This window comes from Peromyscus californicus, unplaced genomic scaffold (assembly GCF_007827085.1).
Source record: "Peromyscus californicus insignis strain IS unplaced genomic scaffold, ASM782708v3 Scaffold_10__1_contigs__length_136768540, whole genome shotgun sequence".
Taxonomy (NCBI): Eukaryota; Metazoa; Chordata; class Mammalia; order Rodentia; family Cricetidae; genus Peromyscus; species Peromyscus californicus.
This window is the reverse complement of record NW_026294391.1, coordinates 46,388,431-46,394,110: the sequence shown is the minus strand read 5'-3', so window position 1 is coordinate 46,394,110 and position 5,680 is coordinate 46,388,431. Positions and strand designations below refer to the sequence as shown.

General features: G+C 35.7%; 1 pseudogene; it reads left to right on the top strand.

Moving 5' to 3' along the window:
• Nucleotides 1-1,630: 1,630 nt before the first annotated feature.
• On the top strand, nucleotides 1,631-4,195 carry LOC128116580 (60S ribosomal protein L9-like; annotated as a pseudogene).
• The last annotated feature ends 1,485 nt before the right edge of the window (nucleotides 4,196-5,680 follow it).

Here is a 5,680-nt window from a genome sequence, read left to right as displayed (position 1 = left end):
AGCCTGGACAGTCACCTTATATTCCTTTGTAAAGTTGGGGCATCTGTCTTTAGCCCACAGGCCTAGAGTCTCTCGGTCATTATTCTCAGTGTCCTTTAGAATGTCTGGCAGTTTTCTCTGCGCGTCAGGAACCTGAAGGACCATTTTGTCAAGCAAAGTTCAGTGGTCATCTTTCTATGGGTCCTGTATGTCCAGTCAATCAAGCAGTCCAGGCAAGAAGAGTTTCTTGCCCAAAAGGCTATTTTTGCCAAGGTGAAGATAAACTCCATATGGAGTGTCTTTGAAGCTCATCCTCCTCTCTGAAGTAAATCCAGTGCTGTCAGGAACAGACATGTCTCACTGTCCAGAAAGTCTAAATTTTTAAAAATATTTTAAATGCCATATTCTGTAGGTCTTTGAAGTATTTGAAGATTACTTATCTATCTGAAATATATCTATGTATATCTAGAAGACTTAACTAACATGGCTATGAATATGATTATCATAGATGACTAAATATTAATCTATTTAATTATCCATTCTATTCTAAATGAGTTACATAAACATAATACCTCAAACAAGAATAGAAATATATATACAGTATAACAAAATTAAGTTTAAACTTGTATCAGTAAACTAAAATCTACACCAATGTAAAACATTTTAAACATAAACTAAAATCTATACCAAATGTAAAACATTTTAGACAAGTTGTTGTTCTTTAATAGTAGGTTCATTAATCTACCCTTTTATCCTATCATATCTATATCCTTTATATCTATATCATATCCCCTTTTCTTTTTTACAAAGAGATTGCATTTATAATCAGCCTGTTTTAAATAAAAATATTGGTTTTTCTCTGTCCCACACCAGAGGGCTCTTTTGATATGGGACAAAAGAATCTTTTAACCTTTTATTTTAGGAATATGTTTGTGTTTAAAGAAGGAATGAGCCAATTCCATCTCCAAAGCCAGCATGGTATACTTGGGAATTTGGGTGTAGCTTCTTTTACTACCTCCTGATGGAGGGGGGTGCTGTATCTTATGGGGACACAAAGAAAATTTTAGGATTATGGAGTAGTCCATGAGCTATATTGTCTGAGCCAGTTGCCTTGAAACAGTTTTGGATGTTGGATCATCTTGGCCATGGTGTCATCGGAGACATTTCAGGTGGTCTTGGCTGGTCAAACCTAATGTATCTTAATCTGGAACAAATCCATAGCCTCTGGCTTTCTGTGGGAACAAAAGCAGAGCCTCCTTTCCAAAGCAACATATCCTTATATCCAAATTTTGAAGACAAGGTACCTTTAAAGTATACATTTTGGCATAACTCAACAGCTTTTACAATCAAATGTTTTTCTTTAGTTACTAATATCAAAGACAACATAATCCAGATTCTCTGTGTGATAGCCATCTTTACGTGGCTTATTACCTTTACTGTTTCTTTAAAGACTTTACTTTTAAAAACTATTTGTTTATATAACTGTATATATTCCTTTTTCTCTCTCTTTCCAGCCTGCGTACATTTTTACATACATTGTAAACTATTCCATCCGAATCAGTCTTATTGTGAACCTATTGCTTTAAACTGCAGCATTCTAAGACTGAAACGGAGCTGTGGCTGCTGGCTCTTCTCACTTTCGCTTCCCAACATGGTGATGGTACGTTTTTCACCAGATCTGGGAGCCATCAACTCTCAGAAATAGTGTGTCTATGTTTCTATCAAAGCAGCGTGTAGCCCAGAAACCTCTTTTATTTTATACTAGGAAAGGCTAAATCCACCACACAGCAGCAGCATAATGTACCGCTGGTAGATGCCTCATTACTGCCAAGCAGGAACCTGCCAGTAGCTCAAACCTGCATTTTGCGGCATCTAGCTGCCCATATGAGACATGAAGCAGGAACCTGGTTTTGGCTCTGTTTAGAATTGGTGATTAAATATTCTCAGGTTTAAGGTGGAAACTCGAGCCATTGGGCACCATTTGTAGCTGGAGTTTTTTCTCCGGGTCCTGCCAATCCCCGGCAGTCCCTTAGCCCACTTATAAAATAAACATACAGATGCTTATATTATTTAAACTGCTTGACTATTAGCTCAGGCCTATCATTGTCTAGCTCTTACTCTTATATTTAGCCCATTTCTATTAATCTATACTTTGTCACGTGGCTCGTGGCTCATTGGTACCTTATATCTTCCTTGTCCTGAAGGCGGCTCGAGCAGTTTCCTCTTCTGACTTCCTGTTCCCTCAATTCTCCTCTCTGTTAGTTCTGCCTATACTTCTTGTCTGGTTACTGGCCAATCAGTGTTTATTTATACAGAGCGATATCCACAGCAAATGACAGATCAAAGTTTCTTTGGTAGATTAGTAAATCAGTCTCAGCTGTTTCCTCTTCCTTGCTGCACAAATTGTAATAGTTTCATTCTTTAGTGTTAGGTTTGGGCTTGAGACTTACCAGCAATAGGTTTGATGACAATGACTTTAAGTCTTCCATATTTCTGTTTGCCTTTTGTGATGACTATGGAAAAAATTATGGCTAGCCTGCTGGAGAATGTGAGATATAGAGTCAGAGTATTGGACCAAGTGTACAGGGTTCCCATGTGTGAATAAGCTTAACCAAGGTCAGTATAGCTATCCAACCAGACTCCAGTTCAATATATATATATATATATATATATATATATATATATATATATATATAGGAACAATACACTCAACAATAGGTAATATTCCCATAAGTAGAGTGAAGGAGTGCTACAATTAAAAGTGTGTATCTGTTAATTGCTTCATTTCTCCAAGTTTGAAAATATGAAAATTATCCAGAATAGGATTCTATTTTCAACTGCTATTTGCTCTGATACTTATTTCATAAGTAGTTTTAGGATTGTGTCTGGATATTTAGGAGTTGGTAGACACATCCTCCTTTGTATGCAATCATCCAGAGAACTACCTAAACCCTAGAAGCCAAAGCTTTATTTTTAGAAACAATTTAAATTGGCCTCATCACACAGGAAAATCAGAGAGAATAGAAAGAATTTGACTTTCTTACTTTAGGAGTTGTATTTGAAGGGAAAAATGTAATAATCTCTTCTAAACTTAATTTGTTCTTTCCCAGTGCAGGCATTTCCAAACCATACCCAATTGCTCTTAACAACAGCTCAAAACACCAGTTTTATTGGAGTGTTGATACTCTCAAGAATAGAATCACCCACACAAACAGGACATTTTTGCTAAAATTCAAAGGCAGAATGATATTGAGTGAACCTTGTGAAATTAACAAGGAGCAAAGTATTAATAAAGAATTTCAGGAGGTGTGAAGAAAACCACAAATATACTTAATTCTCTCCTCATGTTGTTCTTCCAGCGTTTTCATTGACTTGCTTCGACCTAATAGCAATAAAAAAGGGCTGCATATTGCATAGGCTTATCATACTGCCTGAAAATGGAGACATGAGATTAAAGACTAACTTTGACTATAAGTATGCATTCATTGTTAGCCTAAGAATGACCTGTTTTAGCATTCATTTTGTTAGACATAGTTCTTTGATAGATTTAAGTGTCAATTTGAGCAAACCTAGAGTAACCTGAGAAGGAAGTCTCAATTGAGGGACTGCCAAGTTCATATTGGATGGTGGGTTTGTCTATGGGGGGTTTATTTTAATGGTTAATTGATGTAGGAAAGGCAGTTCACTGTAAGCAGCACCATTCTCAGGCAGGTGGCTCTGGACTATATAAGAATCTACATCACTTTGAAAGGGCACATAGTCATTGTGAAGGGTCCCAGAGGAACCCTCCAGAGGGTACAGTTTCCTTGAAAGAACAAGAAGAGGCTAAATTTGAAAAATGATGGGATAACAGAATGGAACTTGCTACTGTCTAATCCATCTGTAGTCATGTTCAGAACATGATCAAGGGTGTTACACTGGGATTCCATTACAAGGTGAGGTCTATATGTGCTCACTTCCATACCAATGCCACTATTTGGGAGAATGGATACTTGGTTGAAATCGGAAATATATCCACAGACTCTGGGCGAGGACAGGTGTTGCTTGTTCTGTTTCTCAAGCCCAGAAGGATAAATTATTCTTTGACGGAAATGAACTTGTTTCAAATTCAGCAGCTTTGGTTCAGCAAGCCATAACAGTTCAAATCAAGGGTATCAGCAATTTTTTGGATGACACCTCTGTGTCTGAAACAGGAACAGTGAGTGCAGCAGGTTGATGAGTAAGACCCAAGTCACCTAGCTCCAGAAAAAAGATCCTGGGTTAGAAGTACAATTTATTGTGTCTTTTGGAACAATAAAAGACTTGTATTGAAAAATAAAATAAAATAAAATAAAGAAAGAAAGAACAAAAGCTAACTAAGAATGACCTGTTGAATGAGCCAGAAAGCAGCATTTCTCCAGGACTTCTGTCTCAAGTTCCTGCTTAAGGTTGTGGCCTGACTTCCCTTAATGATGGATTGTGACCTACAAAATGAAATCAAAACTCTTTCCTCTTCTAAGTTATTTTTGGCCAGAGTGTTTTATCACAGCAATGGTACTAGAGCATGTCTATGAAAGAAACACAATAAAACCAGAACATGTCTTCTCTTTTGTCTTATCAATGTTAAAGAAATCCATAAATCTATTTGTTTCTTTGAGAGCTAACTTCATTTAAAAACAATGCCTTGTTTCTCTTCTACTATTTCATTTAATAAGCTATTATGATCAGCTGATTCCTTCTGCTATCTAAGATATTTCAGTGTTTCCTTTTCTGACTCCAAAGGTAGGTACTTCCATTGAATTTTGAGTCTTGTTATAGGGACAGTTTCATGATATAACTTATGCTTAACATGTGTGAGACTAGGTTTATTTTCTAGCACACATATAAATTTGAGCCTATATGCTTTCACAGTATATATATTGATATTTTACGTGCTTTTATTTTGCCACTTTTTACAATCTTCTGTGGTTTTGATGTGCAATGTTTTCTTTACTTTTCATTCCTGTTATCTGTAAAATTTTTGTTATGAATTTCCATTGTGTTTCTCAGTTTCTAATATAGAGGAATTTATATCATTTTATTATGAACTTCTAAATTATATTGGTATTAGAGTAAAAGAATATGGAACCTATTTTTTAAATTATATAAAGTTTGCTCTTATAATAAATCACTGATTTAGAATCTTCCCTTGTTTTCATAGAATAATGCATTTCTCTTAATATCAGATGGAATCCTGTATTTTCCCAGTTAGTCAAGCTGTTTGAGAACTTTTCCACAGATATTTCATATAATAAAGTTTCTTCTTTATTTGCAATTTCACATATCAAAAATAGGTTTCTTGAAAGATTTTAGGACAATAGCAAATTAATTCATCGCTCATGAGTTGTAGTACACTTTTGTAAATATATTTTAGGTATATACTGACTTGGAAATTTTGAATTTCTGCTGAGTTATCACTTTACTTTTAATACTGATTTTTATTTTGAATTATATCTATGCATGCAGACTCTGTGAGGGTATATGTAAGTGAGTGCAGGTACAAGAGAGGCATTGAATCTCTTTCAGCAGGAATTTAAGAACTTGTTATCAATGATGGGTGCTAGGAACAGAACTCAGGTTCTCCTCAAGAGCAGTAAGTGCTTTTAACCAGTGAGCCATCTTTCCAGTCCCTAGTTATCACTTTGATCCTCGTGTAATTACCTATTTCTTTCTGTAACAACAC